Source organism: Patagioenas fasciata, chromosome 11 (genome assembly GCF_037038585.1).
Source record: "Patagioenas fasciata isolate bPatFas1 chromosome 11, bPatFas1.hap1, whole genome shotgun sequence".
NCBI classification, from domain to species: Eukaryota; Metazoa; Chordata; class Aves; order Columbiformes; family Columbidae; genus Patagioenas; species Patagioenas fasciata.
The window spans coordinates 27760244-27777030 of NC_092530.1; the positions used below are offsets into that span (position 1 = coordinate 27760244).

The window sequence follows — 16787 nt, forward strand, 5'->3', positions numbered from 1 at the left end:
CATGTTTGCAGAGCACTTGAGAGAACAAGACAAAATGTCCTTGGGAGAGCAAAGAAATTGATCATTAATTGTATATCTCGTGGTGCAGACACCAGAGAGCTCTTACAACCGCTGTGAAGTCAGAGTGCAATAACCTCACAGTGCAGACCTGCAGAGAGAGCAGGGGACCGAGGAGCTCGGGGTGCGGGGCTCCGGGGTGCCTGTCTGGGCCTGTGAAGCCCCGAGCAGCCCGGGTCCCGCCATGGCAGCTCCTCTCCAGCGCTGGGCACCCGCACAGGCGTCTGCTGCAGCCGCCGGCCTGCTGGGTGCGCACGGCACGGGGTGACTGTGGGGAGCAGAGCTCAAACTCAAGAAAAGTGCGTTAATCTGACTCCAAGTACCTGGCAAACCTTGTTCAATTGCATGAGAGTTAAACAGTATAGAGGGAACCGCAGTGGTCCCTTCATTGAACATGGATCACTGTTCTAAACCCTGGGTAGAAGATCTGACTCTAGAAACCTCTGACAGCAGCTGTGATTGTCCCACATACATTTGGCAAACAAAAAAGAGTTATAAACTGATTTAATCTTTCCTTCCTTTTGTAATAAAGTTCAGCTGAGAGTTGTGCTGCAGATGGAAGGAACAGTCCAGGCCAGCAGACCCCAGTACCCATCAGGAGAGAGAAGAAAGAAGGTGGATAAAGAGGAGACGTTTGACCAGGGGGATGGAAGATGACAAAAAAGTGAATGCCAAAACTCAACAAAGACAAATTAAACAAAGCGGACCTTTCCCAGCGAGTGGAGTGGCAGCTGGGAGGTTGGACCGGTCCGGAACCCCAGGCCATCTGAACCTCGACAGCTGGGGCTGCCCAGGGGAAGAACTGGGCAGCAGAGGCAGGTGAGGAGACCCAGACCCCACAGCACAGACCGAGCTCGGCGTCTTCTACGTAACGCACTGGAGTGCTAATGGCAGCAACTTGTGCAACAAATGAGATCACCAAAACTAATATTATTACAACAAATTCCACAGGAATTAATCATGTTTGAGCTATAACGATAACAAAGTGTTGGTTAGCGAATTATCTCTCAAACCTCCCATCCCTCTGGCACTCGCTCGTAGGCCAGTTTGGGATGGGGCACGGACTGTTTTCTTTCAAAAGAAAGCAAGCTTCCCTTGCATAAGAAGCAGATGCATTTAGGCTGACTGCAGTTTATTCACAGGTAGGTCAGGTTTTTGTAGTGTAAGCCATTCCAAAACTGCAGTACGATATATATTTTTATAAGGTTTTGTGCTGGGTTTTTTCCTCCTTTCTATGCAAAATACCATCAGGACCCTGGGAAAGTTCCCCCACCAGCCTTCTGGCTTTGAGATAAATGTAATCTCTCTATAAAAACACACACTTACATAGCTTACATCAGCCTGCTGCTGGATGCAGTGTTCACCATAAATCACGCTACTTCACTGCCATACCAGGTCCAAAACACAATGAAAGAAACCTCTTGGAGAATGTCTATCTTAATTTTTGTTCTTCAATAGCAGGAAGCTTAAGCAAAAGGTTTTTATTAATCCTTGCACCAAAAAAACCCCACATTTGTGAGATCTCCAGATAAAGGTTTTCCTGGATTAATAGACCTCATAGAACAACACATATCGATAAACAGAAACTCTCGTGACCACGAGAGGGAAAAGCAACACAGCAGAGCAGCTGGTGTGCCGGTGCCCGCTGGCTCCCCGCGGCCCGGCCCTGGCGGCCGATGGGCTTTGCCAAGGGAAGGACAGAAACAAAAAGAGGGAGACGGAGAACTTCGACCAAACTCCTGGAAACCAGCGCGGTTCTTGGGCGAATTGTCCATCACAACAGCGGCTGAAGTCGGGTTCATGGCAGCGGGTTGTCCATGGGCTCTTTTCCTCAGCCCGGCCATCCCAGAATAGCTGCTGTGCTGCAGTTGCCAATACAAAAGCTGTCTCTGTTGCTCACATGTAGCAAGCAGGAAACCAGCAGGAAAGAGTGAAGATTCCACAAAAATTCCGCCTTTTCCTGTATTACCGGCTGTGCTGGTGCTGTCTGTGCGCAGCTCTTGTTTGGCTCCTGGGCACCCATCCAGGTTCACCCTCTCTGGCAGGACACAAAAAGTGCCGTTCATAGACTGAAAACTGCAGCTTCGGTCTGAGAGACCATTTGGCCAACAGATGTTCCTCCTCCTCTGTCTCTGTAATTTTTTTCTCCTGTTAATTTCTGTCCTAGGAGGTGCATGGCACTGGTGCAAAGAACACGAGCGGGAGAGCCGCAAAAATGAAAACATTTCAAGAGCCTTGGGATATGAATTCTTAACCACCCCCTGTGGGTTGTTCTGCCTGGAGGGGCGCGTCTGTACCTCTGGGTCGGGGTGGGAGGCTGCCTGCAATTAGCATTTCGTGCGAATCAAAGGGCAGAAGTTACACAACCCCTCAGCTCGGCTCCACCGCGCAGGGAGCGTCGGCAGCCGGCGGTTCACAGGTACGGCCACTTACGAAACGGGCAAAGCTGCTCCCCATCCTGCAGGGACACCTCTGTCTGCACAGCGCTTGTCACCGGCGCTGAGGCCTTTGGCTTGAGACCAGCAATCTTAATGAGGGATGGTTTAGAGCAGGAGGCCAGTAAAATATTGGGTAAAGCTCAGGAGGAATTTGGGTTTCTTAATTCCTCGAGAGGACCAGATCAGATCTCATGTTATTCCTGTCCCCTTTGGAGAGTCCCTGATGGATTAAAGTAGCCCATAAAAAGGGAGCACAAAGCTCAGGACGTTTTGTCTTCCGAAAGCACCTTCACACACACCCTCACAAAACCGCCTGACACGCTGGCAGCTCCTTGGCCGCTTCTCTGCACCAGTGGAGGTCGGCACCCATCCTCGCGCTGCCGGCGTCCCCGTCCTGCGCTGCTCGGCTCCCGCCGCCCTCCCGCGCACCCTCCTGGAGGAAAGAGCGGCCGCATCGCTGCTGTGACGCGGGGACCTGCTCGCCGGGGATGTGAAACAACTACTGAAGTTGTGCCTATCAAGAATCTCCTCAGCGAATCCCTTGCCGTCCTGTGCTGGGATGCCTCCCTTTCCCTGGCAGACCGACGTCTGCAGCCGCTGCCCTGACACCGTCCATCACCTGCGCGAGCCAGGCAAGAGTCAGCACAGTCCGCACATATCTGCTCAACCGATTATATGAAATAGGTGAGTGTTCTCAGGTGCTCTCTGCACGGGTATAGCCATGTACCGACACTGCAGCTGAGCGGAACCCATTGCCTGCCGCAGCTGGTGGAGCCCCTCTTTACCAGTGCTAAATACATGCACTGGAGCCACGCTGTGACTTGTTCAGTATTCCCCATCAACATGAAATAATAACTTCAGGATGCAGCCATACAAAAGCTGCTGCCACCATTTACTGGGGTGGGTGGCAAAGCAAGAGAGAGTGGCGTAGGCCGCAGAGTCACCTTCATCAGGGATACTAAAAGCTTGGAAGATCAGCGCGTCCTCTGAGCCCTGATACCGCGTAAATTCAGGAGCAGGCTGGGTAAGTGCAGTTGCTCATCACAGCAAACGGGGGAAAACTATTTCATTGTTTAGAATAAAAGATAATTCAGGAAGAGTTGTATTAGAGCTCTGCCTTCTGCGCGAGATGTCCTGGTTTGCCTTTTTGTGTATAACTGGCTTCTGCACGTGGGCCAGGTGGCTGGAGCCTGGGCCAGGGCACCACAAGGTGTCAGATGTGTTTGGAGGGAGCGGGACATCAAAGGAAAGGGTTGTGGTTTGCCAAGCGGTGTTTCCAGGCCCTGAGGACCTCCTCCAGACCTCTGAACCGTCCGTAGCTCTGACACACACCAAGGCCCCCAGCTCTGCAGGGGCACTGGGGCACGCAGGGCTTCTCAAGGCAAAGTGAGTACTCCAAGCCATTGTTTTTCTCCTTGCCTCCTCAAACAGGCAGTGGCACAGGATGGGGGTCCTCCAGCTTCTGCAAGAATCAAGAGAATTTTGAAAGGCATTTCAAAACAGTGCCTTTTAAGGAGAAGAAAGCCATGCCAGCAAGTGGCGTACATGTGTCAGCCACCCGGGAGCCGGGAATGGTTTTCACTGCGCAGACCGACGCTGTTGGAGCTGTCACAGCAGGTAATGCACCGAGCCTGGTGCAGCGAGAACCGGAACCCAGCAGAGCTCACCGACCCCAGGTTTTACCCTAACACTGTACAAATCTACACCCTTGGATGTGTGAGTGGTGCCACCATTGAGCTCCATGCAATGCACCCGCTGCAACAGACACAGATGTGAGAGGGGCCCCGCTGTGCTGCTGGCTCTGGGCAGGACGCAGAGAGGGAAGGAGGGCAGTGGAAACGGGAGAAATTCAAAGCGGCGAATCTCCCCGCTCTGGGACAAGGAAGTTGCCCTATTTAGGACCTGTCATTTATTTTTAACATGGGCTCTTGGATGGACGAGTTGTTGTTACTGATCTTACAAAAGGAGCGGGGGGGTTTCCGTGCAGCAAGCGTCTGTGTCGCACTGGGCACAGGATGGGCTTGGAAGGTTCCTGATTCCAGGAATGTGACTTTTTATAGATCCTAGTTCAGGAAATAAAACGACGTGGCTGACGCCTGCACTGAGACACACACCGCGCGGCCCCCGCGCGCGGGGCACAGCGGCGGCACAGGCACAGACCCGCAGGCACGGGCTGGCCGGAGTCACCCCTGTGCTTGGAGGGGACACTCTGCTAACCAGTAATCTGACCAGTAAAACATCCTTGTGGTGAGACACGAGCTCCCAAGAGAAACAGCAAAAGCCTCTGTATTTTAGCTGTGCGATTTTTAAACCATCGCAACCCCTAATCAATTTAAAATCCATCTCTCAGGCCTTTCAACACTGTGCTAGATAAATCCCTGGCGCATATTCTTAGAGGATACTGGGCTTGTACTGAGACTGATTAGAGCACTGGCAGAGGCTGAAGATACAAGTGTAATGTACAGGTTTTCTCAGGATTGGAAACAGCGGCCTGAGATGAGTGATGTGTGCTTGTGCACGCCCAGCACGAAAGGAAAACACATGAAAATGTCAAAATAGCACAAAAGACTTCAGATGGTCCGGGTGGCCACAGCGTTCACTGCACCTTCTCTTGAGCTTATAAGCAGATAGTTGAAGCGGCGTATCAACTTTAATATGCTCAGACAAAATCCGACTGCTTCAGTCACCCCTCTTTCAGGCTACCTTAATGATGAGTCAGTGCCCATGATGAGACTCTGATTTGCTTGGAATGCCTTAGCCCTTTGTGATTTTCTGGTTCTGGCTTATTCACAGGTATTTTCAGGGGTAACTGCAGTCCTTCTTGAGTAACAAAAACAGTCCCACAGGGGAAACCGAGCTGCTTATTTTCTATATGTGCATGAGGTACCTGCTGGATTTCTTTTTTCAGCCTTTAACCAGGTTTCATCTGCCCCATGGAAGTGAATCCAACAAGACCAACACCCATTTTCTCTCCAAACTGTGCCTCTGTATGGGATTTTTAACTCAAGCACTCATAGAGCTGAGCGGAAAATTATGGTGGAGCCAGCAGTTCCCAACACGGAGCAAACCCTGCGCTGCTGCTGCAACCTCGACTGCACAGCCTGGGGCTTCGGGGCTTTGCAGCAAGGACTCTTTAAATTAGGAAGTGTAAGGCTTTCCTGTGATTTATCATGTGGGCAGCATTCCATAAATGCACCACAGAAATTAAATACAGAAAAAAACTGCTGATAGGTCTAATCCATTTTGCTTGGATAGCACAGAATTGGTTCCTGTGGGACAATTTGCATTGTTCGCTCAAGCAAAGTTCAACATTTCCTAGGTGATGAAGCTTCCACCAATTCTTTTCAGGAAACAATTAACAGCCTAACACTTCTCGGTGGCGCAGCGTTTTTCTGACATTCTTCTACTTTAAACGGCCAGCCAACCAGCCAAGCATACCGCTCCTGGATACGTCCTGCTGAACTGTTCTCAATCACTTCCTCTCCACCCGCGTGCCTGCACTTCCCAGCCGTTCCGGTGTGCTGCGCGCAGCGGGCAGAGGACGGAGTCATGCACGTTGTGATCTCCCGGATCAATCCCTTCTTATTCCTTCATGTAAGCTTTTCCCTGAAAATCCCCAATTGGCACATTTTTCTCCCTGGATCCTCCCCGCTCAGCCTGCTGCTTTTCCAGCAGAACGGTGACATGGATGATGGTTTCCGCAGCACAGGGCACAGCGCCCACTACTCAGCGTTTTGCCTTCCTTAGAATGAGTTGATGTTTCACGGGCTGTAATACCCTCTGTGTTCCTGACCTATCCATCACTTTGGCATTTGTTTTGTCTTTGGCCACAAGTACAGCTTTTCGTATTGGAAAGTATGCCAAGGCTTCAGCAGAGCACAAGCTCCTCTTCAGTACTGGTTTTGTCCAAGTTCAATGCATAATGTCGGTCTCATCTCAGTGTTTGTGGAAAGTTTACTCACAGCATTTAGCCACTCTTTAGTTTGGCACAGTGCACCGGGCGAGCGCCGTGGCTCTGGAACAGCAGCGCTGGCAGAAGCGCTGGGTCTGGATCTAAATGGGGCAGCGAAGCGCTGCAGCTGAAGAGCCGGGACCGGAGGGGACGTGTCCGGCAGGGGCAGGGTCACCAGAGGGGCTCCCAGCCGCGGCACCTGGCACCGCGGGACACGCCGTGAGCCCACGGCACCGCGGGCAGGGCCGGAGGGGGTTGAGACCGGTCCGGTGGAGGGAGAGCACTTGGACATTTCTGCCTTTCAGGGGCAGACCTGAGACCTCAAAGACACTCGTGTTCATCTTTCTTCTCAAGACAGGGAGCTCATCCAGCTCCTCGCTTGTACGATGCAAACTGAGATGTGCTCAGTTCTTTGTTAAGTGGATCTGCAAATGAAAAGTGCTATTTAATTTGGAAAATGAAATACTATTTGCATGTATGCAAAAAAAATGCAAAAATGAGAAAATCATTATAAGAACACCAATAAAGGAAGTCTGTTGCCTTTTGTTCCCTCTGCCGAACAGGAGTGGAACAGTGCAAGTGCTCATTCAGCTCCACTGGGCTCTGCTGTGTCTGATGCTGGGTGCTCAAGTGCTGTACAGTGAGGTCAGATAAAATTGCCTGATGCGGGCAGTTTTTACATTTTCTGACAATAAACTTTGTCCTCTCCCAGATTCTTCACGCCTGGCGTCCCCTGCAGGAAGGGACGAGCGGGGATGAAGCAGGGCTCGCGGGACCGCGGTTCGGTGCAGCCCTGACACCCAAATATTCAGGTGCCTGACAAGTGATGAACAAGCCTGAGAGTGACTGCAGCCGAGAACATGTGTATTGAGTCTGGTTAACATTTTCTGTGCCTCTTTACTGACTTGTTTAGCCTAACATATCTCTATTATGTGTACAGGAGAATCTGAGGCTTTTCCAGTAGGATTCACATCACTTCACTAGATGTTTATGAACATTTTGACAGTTCTCATAAAATTAAGGTAGGTTTTATAGTTATATAGTGAAAAACATGCGTACTTACTTTCAAGTGCTAAAGATGTATTAGTTCTCCTTTGTACTTCCTAGAAATGCAGTAGCAGTTCCCAATCTGGCCAGATTGCTTTGGGCTCTGGAACAAAGGTTTTCTCTTTCACAGAGATATTCAAACTGGATCAGCCCTAAGCTGCAAATCCATATGGGCACAGCCCCACTGTGCCGCTCCTGAGCCCGCGCTCCCTCACCGCTGCCCAGCAGCTCTTTGGGCAGCACCATCTCCCCTCCAGCGCCGCGGGCAGCCTCGGCCGGCCAGCGCGGACCCGCGGATGGGCTTTGAACAACCGAACACAATAAACACCTGCTTCTGAACCCGCGGATGGGCTTTGAACAACCGAACACAATAAACACCTGCTCCTGAACCCGTGGATGGGCTTTGAACAACCGAACACAATAAACACCTGCTTCTGAACCCGCGGATGGGCTTTGAACAACCGAACACAATAAACACCTGCTTCTGAACCCGCGGATGGGCTTTGAACAACCGAACACAATAAACCCTTGCTTCTCCCTGGGGGTTTCCCTCCCCAGTCTGCCCCCTCACACCCACGGCTCAGGGCTGCAGGGTGGGAGCTCTCGGGGAGGTGCTCGTGTCCCGTATCATTGAACAAACTGTGCTCCTGTTGGAGCTGCGGCCTCAGTGCTGAGCTCGGGGCTCCGCCGTCCCCTCCCAGCCAGCACCAGAGCCGAGCTCTGCTCGCCAGGGTGCCCAGCGGCTCCGGTCAAAGCCCAAAGGCCAAGTGGAAGCCAAAGTCCTTGGAGGTTGTTTCCTTTTCTCCTCCGTTTTTCTCCTTTATCAGCAAACGTCGGTTTGCCAGTGCAGACAGGCAGAGGGAATCAGCAACCCTGAGCAAACTAGGAACACTTGTTCAGACCAAATGCCCCCGTAGTTCCAGCAACCAGAGCCACAAAACCTGAAAAACTGTGAGAAGTCAGAAGATGGTCATTTTTCATTTTTTAATAGTTTTATTTCAATCTAAGGTTAATTTGGCTGGGGGGTGGGAGGGAGGAGGAAAGTTGTTTGTTTGGTTTTAACTGCAAACAAACCAGAGGAAAAAGAAGTTTCATTTGTTTTCATTTAGTTTCGTTTCTAAAATGAGCCGGCCTTGCTGCAAAAAAGTAAGAAAACAGAAACAAATATGTCATTGTTTTTGTAAACTTGTCATGGGAGCTACAAAAATCCAGAACTGAGATTGTTTTATTCCTAATGAATGTCTGTTAACTCCCCAGTGTCCCACAATGGTCCCATAAAATCCTCGGGAACGCGGCCAGCGGGGGAGCTGCTCATCCTCTCCAGGCACCGGTGTGGTGAGGGAGGGTGTCAGCACGGCCGTCTTGGCACAAACTCGGTGACATCGCTCGCCAGCCCCGACACTCCTACCTGTCCGATCAACACAGTCTGTGCCCCACGGTGCCCCGAGACCTGCACGGGGATGGGCTTTTATTTCCCAATAATACAATGGACCTCACTGCTCAAGGCTGGATGACAGCAATCTTATATGTGGTCACCAAACCGGAGCATCCTTGCAGAAGTCTGCAGGGGCATCCGCCTTCCTGCAGGGCTCTCAAAGCTGCTCCGGAGATTAAAATCTCGGGACTGTTCCACGCTCTGTCAGAGTGAGGGAGGTCACAGGCAAATTCACAGGTTGATGCAAGGACATCAGGAGTGTTTCTAAGCACCTGTCGTTTTCCTATGAGGGGTTTGTACCACCCTAATAAAGGACTGTCCAAGGCACAAGCTGTTTAGGGCAACACTTTGATGACACTTTGGCAAATCCAATCCCTGGTGATGCTTCTGAGGATTAGAGAGCTTTGCACAACTCCTCTGCCTGTTCAAAGCACCGTGAGCAACTCCTGCGTACAGCCCGTTTCCTCAAACAGCGGTCACGGGCTGTGGAAAACCTCCCAGCGAGACTGGTCATGCCCCAGTGATGTCCCCAGCACAGCCCGCTCAGCCCAGCGAGACTGGTCGTGCCCCAGTGATGTCCCCAGCACAGCCTGCTCAGCCCAGCGAGACTGGTCGTGCCCCAGTGATGTCCCCAGCACAACCCGCTCAGCCCAGTGCAGCAGAAGGAGCGTTAACATGGGTGTGATACCGTGCAAGGAATTCCAGTGTCACTAAGTAATCATTTGTAATAACTCGAAGTAACAATTTCCATATGTGGGACCCAAAAACAAGAACTACAAGTTGGGAGATGCCTTCTCTAGCTTGTCAGTGACAGCAGGATTTCCATCTCTGAAATAAGATCTCTTTTCTGTTCCAGTCTCCACCACCCCACCAAAAAACAAATAAAAAGCAGCTGAAGACAGCTACGTCAGTGAGCAGAGCTGGAGCTGTCGGCAGAGGTTTGAGTGGGGAAGGGCTGGCATGGGCTGGACCCTCAGCACCAGGATAACACTTTACTGGTGAAGGAGCCTGTACAGATGCACCTTTCACTTCCAGCTTAGATGGAAGCCTTGGGTGCCTCCTCCGGGACGGGAGTTTCGCTCGGTGAGGCTGGGAAGCTCCTCGGAGGAGCCTCCCGTGCGGTGTCCGCGCTTTCTCAGGGCCGTCCAGCCTGCGGAATCCAGAAACAGACTGGAACTGGGGGTGGGCACCAACGAAGAAACGGGGACGGAGGGCTCACTGAGAACCTCCGTCCCAAGAGGTCTGGGGGACTTTCCCTTTCCCGCCCCTCGGAGAGCTCTGTTGTCCAGCTGGGCAGCAATGGCCAGGAGGGTGAGGGTTAATGCCAACGAGGCTGTTTAGCTGAATGGCTCTTTTTTTGTCTCCTCCACCTCCCATTCCCCACACGCATCCACCTCCTAAAGCAAGAGGAAAGGAATTCCCTGTGCCGCGGGTACACCAGCAGTGTCCAGCAGCAGTGTCCTTCTGCTGCCGTGCCCCACGCCAGCACCACCTCAGCCCTCCCCAGCCACACCAGGAGCCACTGGGACCAGCGACACGGCCAATGGCTCCCGGTCCCGGTCCACAGCGTCACCCCGGCCACAGCCGCACGGAGCCCTGGCTCCCAGCCTGGCTGCGCGGGTTTTTCCCCATCTCTCTGCCAAAGCAAACTGGCTTCTGACACCTTCCTGCATGTTTTCATCCTTTAAAGGGCGGGAAGCTGAAAGCCTGGCTGTGCTGCATTGCCCTCCCTGTGCTGTCCCACATGGGTGTCACCGAGCTCTCCCAGGGAGCATGGGCACCGGGTCCCCATGGCAGCTGCTGGCAGGGCGCGTGCGGCGTGCACGGGGAGCGGAGCTGAGCCAGCGGGGCCCCTCACCTGCCTGTTTCACAGAGTGCCTCAAACTGACACGAAGCCATGTTCCTGTAGCTTCTTAGCATTTATTCCTGCAAGAATCCATCCCCGTCACTCCTGTAGAAAAACAGATCTTGGAAAGCCATTCTAGGAGAATCTACTAATCATATCGAACTGGCACAGAACCAAAATATTTTCCCTCTCTGCCTTTAAACCTTCCTGATGCTTTTTTCATGTTGCTTCCTTGTCATCTCAAAAAAAAATGGAAGTTCTTGGAAGTGCAAATCTATCTCCAGACTCAAACTGTCCAAAAGTGCACAGTGCGGGAGTACTGAGGCCTCTCGATTTGACCCTGGCAAGTCCTGGCAGTGTAAGTCCAGTAATTCTTCCAGCAGCTGGGAAAATAGATGAATAAACCACACAAAAGCAAAGCAACCTGTTCAGGGTCCCTTTGACCCACCAGTACAAGGTGCTGGGCCAGGAGGAACAGACCAGTGAAACGTGCGGTGGCTGCACGGCCCAGCTCATCTCCCAGGGGAAGAGCCGTTCTGTGCCGGCTGAGTTCCCCGGCAGGGACTGTGGGACCAGCGTCTGTCCCAGCGTCTGTCCCAGTGTCTGTCCCAGCGTCTGTCCCAGCGTTTGTCCCAGCGTCTGTCCCAGCGTCTGTCCCAGCGTTTGTCCCAGCGTCTGTCACAGCGTCTGTCCCAGTGTCTGTCCCAGCGTCTGTCCCAGCGTTTGTCCCAGCGTCTGTCCCAGTGTCTGTCCCAGCGTCTGTCCCAGCGTCTGTCCCAGCGTCTGTCCCAGCGTCTGTCACAGCATCTGTCCCAGCGTTTGTCCCAGCGTCTGTCACAGCGTCTGTCCCAACGTCTGTCCCAGCGTCTGTCCCAGTGTCTGTCCCAGCGTTTGTCCCAGCGTCTGTCCCAGCGTTCGTCCCAGCGTCTGTCCCAGCGTCTGTCCCAGCGTTTGTCCCAGCGTCTGTCACAGCATCTGTCCCAACGTCTGTCCCAGCGTCTGTCCCAGCGTCTGTCCCAATGTCTGTCCCAACGTCTGTCCCAACGTCTGTCCCAGCATCTGTCACAGCATCTGTCCCAGCGTCTGTCCTAGCGTCTGTCCCAGCGTCTGTCCCAGCATCTGTCCCAACGTCTGTCCCAACGAGCTGTCACCACAGGCACTGGTGCTGCTGCCCTGGGAGTTGCAAAGGTATCGTGTGATCGGGATGAAGCAAGGCCTGCGTCACAAATGTCGTTCAAATGATTGACTCCATTCTGACTTGCTGTGCTTACGGTTTTTGCTTCAACTGTGCTGTTTTCCACTAGAATATTGTCATGTTCCAGCCATTTGACATACCCATAGAAACATTGTTTTAGCATTCTCAACTCATTAACCCTCTAGAACATCAGTTGGCTGGATGTACAGAACTAAGAGATCCGAAGGGTGCTTTTCATCCCAGCCATCACTTACCTCTCTCCTGGAAGAGAGTGCTGGACAGCTGTGAAATCACTTTTCTCGGGCCACCGTGCCAGCAGGTTTCCAGCTGGAATCAATGAGAAAGCTTGGAAATAAATTGCTAGCTGCTTAAAGCAAGAGGATCAGGAAACCCAGCCCAGCTCTGAGCTAGAAAACCAACAGAAACAGCCACCAGCAGCCACGCTGCCGCGTCCCCTCACGGCTGTGCAGCTCCCGCCGCCTGCTGCCTGTGCAGAACCGCAAGCGCCCGCCCCAGCGCCACTGCAGCAGCTGCCTGGAAGAGGACGAGGTCGCTGGCTGTTGGACAAAGAACGATCGGGGATTCCAGCAAACGGAAGGCTCGGGAGGCACAGGAGGTCCTTGCCATAAGGAGGAAGGTGACAAGTCTGCATATGTCAGCTTGCCAGCTGGGTTTGAGCGGTTTCCAGCTCTTGTGTTTGGCGCTCTGCGGCACCCCAGCTGTGACGGGCATGGAGACTGACCCGCTGACACGAGCAGTAACCGTGGAACCAACTGCACTTGCAAAGATGCCCCGGTTCCACGCTGCCAGCAGTGTCCTGCAGCACAGCCTGCATCGTGGCCACTCCTGGAGCACCTGGCAGTAGAGGATCAGGCTTCTCATGGAAATTAAATACTCTGAAACCGTAGTACGTCATAAAACATGGCCAAAAACCATAAATTGAATATTCTCTCTCCATGGGTCTTACTCCCAGGGAAACTTCAATAAGACTGAGATGAAAGAAACCAGTAGAGAGCTATTTCGTGCAGACACCTAACAGACAGCCCGCGGAGTGCATCTTCTTGAGCGGCAAAGGGCGTCCAGTCCATTGTTCCTTAGAGACCTCAAACGTATTCTTAGCTTTGTTTTGTAGGAAAACAAAGCATTTACTATAAACCCAAATATGTTAATCTTTTCTTAAGCTCTGGAAAAGTTTCAGTCAGACTTTTCTGGAGTTTTGTCATTTTAAGGTAATGAAGTTTCTACAGGTTTTAAAAACATGAGGACCGGGGTTGAATTGGGACATATTAATACTGGTTTTATTTCTGAAAAGGGTATAAACTAGTTCATACCTTATTTGACATAATAGATAGCATAGCAGACTGTGGCCAAAAGAGAAATAAGGATTCTCTTGCCTTGTGGATCACAAATCTTATTGCTCCCTTAAAACAAAACCAAAACACAAACAAACCAACAAAACCCAATGGTGTACAATCTCAGACAAGACCTTGTGCTGACAATTGGTACCTTCTCCTACTTTCTTCACATTAGCAGGAACCTAATCCACTTAACATACTCCAGCCAAACTCATGTTCTTGATCATACACAGTGTGCAGCAATTTTTCCACAAAGACGAAGAATGGAAAAGGATCGTCCATGAACTGAATGAACTTTGCCTCTTCTATTCCTCTTCTTTGTCTTGCATGAGATTAAGAGGGACGATCTCTTCATTTGTGCTTATGCAAAATTTAACACTGTGGTATTATGAACTGATAAATAAACCGATCAATAAAAAATAAAGGTGATGGCAAAACCAGATGGGATCATCTGACGATTTGTTCAGCTAACAAGGGCACAAAGGACCAAGTCCAGTGCCCTTTGGAAGGCAGCTGTGAACAGATGTGCAGCCCACGAACCCGACCTTAACCAAGGAAGCCGTGAGCTGTGCCATAGCTGCAGCCAAGACGCGTGTTGTCAGATCTAATGCAGACGACCAGGAAAGCATTCCGTGGGACCCAGGTCGGGGAAGGGCCTTGCCAGAGTCCATTTTCGTTTCTGGTGCTATTTTTTCTATTACCAAAGCAGCAATTTACAAGACATTCCTTAGCTGCACAGTAACATGGTGAGGACATCTCACTCCAGTTTGTAATAAGTTCAGGGCCTAGAGGTAAAAGTGCCACAAAACATCGTAACATGTTGTCTGGCCTTGGAAACTGGGAAACAAAGAGCTTATAAATATGCAGGGACCTCCATGTGTTTCTGGGACCACATAGCAAGAAGACAGAGAAGCTCAAACACGTATGGAGAGGAATGTCTCCCCTCCTCCCTCTGCATGTGCTGCAGTCAGGATGTTTGTGCAAGAAGAAGCCAGTTGAACAATAAAACCCATATGTCAGATGTTGAAGGGAAGTCTGGAGCTGAACACACCGCAAGGAAAGACGGAGACCAGCTCATCCTTGTGATAAGATTACCCGCTCGAATATGCACGTCGCAACATCCTTGTCAGGGGACCACACTGATAACAGCAGCACTGGTACGCTGAACTTCTCACCTAAGAATTGCAATGTACTTTACGATAAAGCCTAAATATATCTTTATGTGAGATGAGAGGGGCTGTAAAGAGATAGCTCTGCTTATTTTGAGCATGAAAAACACGCAATTCTATTACAACACGAAACAGAAAGCTCTAATTGACAGGGAAATTGTGCTCCAAGGCCAGTGGACTTGCATGTCTTCACACTTAAAAAGAGAGTTTCTGTGACCTTTTAGAGCTACATTTTTAATACTAAAGGTGATATTAAAGCATGAACACGAGTCCTCACTTTACAAGAACTTCATTATTTATTCAAAGTGGAATATCTCTGAGCAAAGCTGGGAGATCCTCCTGGACAAGGGACAAACCAATATCCCCATGGAGGGCTTTTGAAGACCGAGCTGAATGCCAGAGTGAGAGGGAGCTTAACCTGAAGATGGAGCTACGCCATGGCCATTCCAGACCTTCACAAAGACACGAGCACGAAGAGCTGGACAAGGAAGCTCATGAGAGCCAAAAGCTCTGCCATGGGTTCTTAAAGGTTTCCTGCTGTTCCTATGGCCAGAAACGCTGCAAGCGCCATTTTTCTTAACACTTTCTTTGTTCAGAGCTATATTTATTCACCCTTCAAATAAAGGAGCAGGAAGGAAAGCGTTGTGGGCCAAGTCTGGCAAACATAAGTTGAAAGGAGGTCTGGGCACTGGGAGGTTTTACATCTGAGTACTTCAACATTTTCAACAAATGTTCATCAGACTCATTAGTCTTGGCTGGACAAGTGTTGGCCTCTCATCTATCTGTGTGGGAAAAGTACTTGCTAACAGGGTTTCTTTTAACATGTAACCCAAAAGTAATTAAGCTCCTACTTAATTAAGCTTTGAATGAAGTTCTGGAAAAGACAGTCAGGAGTGGGGTTGTCAGGCACTTCCAGAAAACAGCATCGAGCGTCTCTCAAAGTTCACGATCACTTGCCTGCTCCTCCTGCCCTCCCACCACCCACCAGCCCCTTTTCATCCTCCATTGCTGTGAGCAGCTCAAAGAGACGTTAATGGCCCAGAGGTGATCCTGGCGCCAAATTTCTCCATTGAAACCATCTCCAGGCAACAATCAGGTTTGGCACACGCCTGCTGCCCTCGTCACTCGCGGGCAGTCACAGCGCACCAAGCGTCGGGGCTGGTTCAGCTCCCGCTGCTGCTGCCCCCGGTTCGGCAGGGCTGTAAGCAATGGGGGGGTGCATACTTCCTTACCTCATCTGGCAGTTCAGACCTTGCCAAATGTATCAAGCCACACGAGGAAAGGAAGAGGCTGGTAAGACAGACATGGTGGCTTCAGATTCTGCAGCTTCTCTGCTTCATTTGTTTATTCTTGTCCTGTATTTTTAGAGCAAGTGTGAGGGAGTGACCGTGGCCCCGGACAAGGGGTCCACAACAAGGGCTGTCACACTCCCAGCCTTGGCATGGAGCTCCCAGTGGGGGATCTTATCCCAACTCGACTTAATCCAGCAAAAAAAGTATATGTATTTTTAAAAAGCATATCTATTTTTAAAAACATATCTATTTTACCCTGAGATCAGGCCCGTTATTGGCTGTGTAAGCCAGCTCAGAGCAACTGTGCTGCCAGGGCATCTCTTTGGTCTTACCATGCCAGAGCCTGAACTCTCTGGGATAAGGACTATGTTCCACTGTGTATATAGCCCCAAACATGATGAAGCATCGAGGCGTCCACCGGAGGGACAGGTGGGCGCCTGCGGGGCACCGTGCGGGGCACCGTGCGAGGGACCGTGCGAGGCACCGTGCCGGGCTCCCGCCGAGCAGCAGCGGGACCCGGGAACCGACGGCGCCGCCCGACGGAGCCCGAGCGGAGCCGCCGCCGCCGCCTCGGGCCGGCAGGGGGCGCCACTGCCCGGACCGCCCCGCCCCGCCCCGCCCCGCCCCGCCCCGCCCCGCCCCGCCCCGCCCCGCCCCGCGGGGCCGCGCGCCAGCGGCCCCGCGCGAGCCCACGCACCGGCCGCCCCGCGCGCCGGGACCAGCGCGGCCGCCGCGGCCGTGACGGCGGCAGGAACCGGAGCGGCGTCCGTGCTGCCCCGGGCCAGGCAGGAACCGGAGCGGCGTCCGTGCTGCCCCGGGCCAGGCAGGAACCGGAGCGGCGTCCCTGCTGCCCCGGGTCAGGCAGGAACCGGAGCGGCGTCCGTGCTGCCTCGGGCCAGGCAGGTACCGGAGCGGCGTCTGTGCTGCCCCGGGTGCGGTCCGGGCAGGGGTGTCTCTCGCGGGGTCTTCTGCGCGCTCCCCGGGATGGCTGCCGGTCGGTG

The 16787-nt window shown here is 52.1% G+C and overlaps 1 protein-coding gene and 1 long non-coding RNA gene across 3 annotated transcripts in view; both read left to right on the forward strand.

Moving 5' to 3' along the window:
* Positions 1–2454: 2454 nt before the first annotated feature.
* LOC139828805 (uncharacterized) lies at positions 2455–7382 on the forward strand. Its single transcript, XR_011740792.1, has 3 exons — positions 2455–3179; positions 3927–6089; positions 7160–7382. It is a non-coding gene; the product is annotated as an uncharacterized lncRNA (long non-coding RNA).
* Positions 7383–16503: 9121 nt separating this feature from the next.
* Positions 16504–16787, forward strand: part of LOC136106478 (uncharacterized) — a 30141-nt gene continuing 29857 nt past the window's right edge. The window contains exon 1 of one of the 2 annotated variants that reach the window (XM_065846813.2): positions 16504–16689. The gene's annotated coding sequence lies outside the window, so the exon portion shown is untranslated. The remainder of the gene's footprint in view (positions 16690–16787) is intronic. The other variant, XM_065846812.2, reaches the window with a different exon arrangement.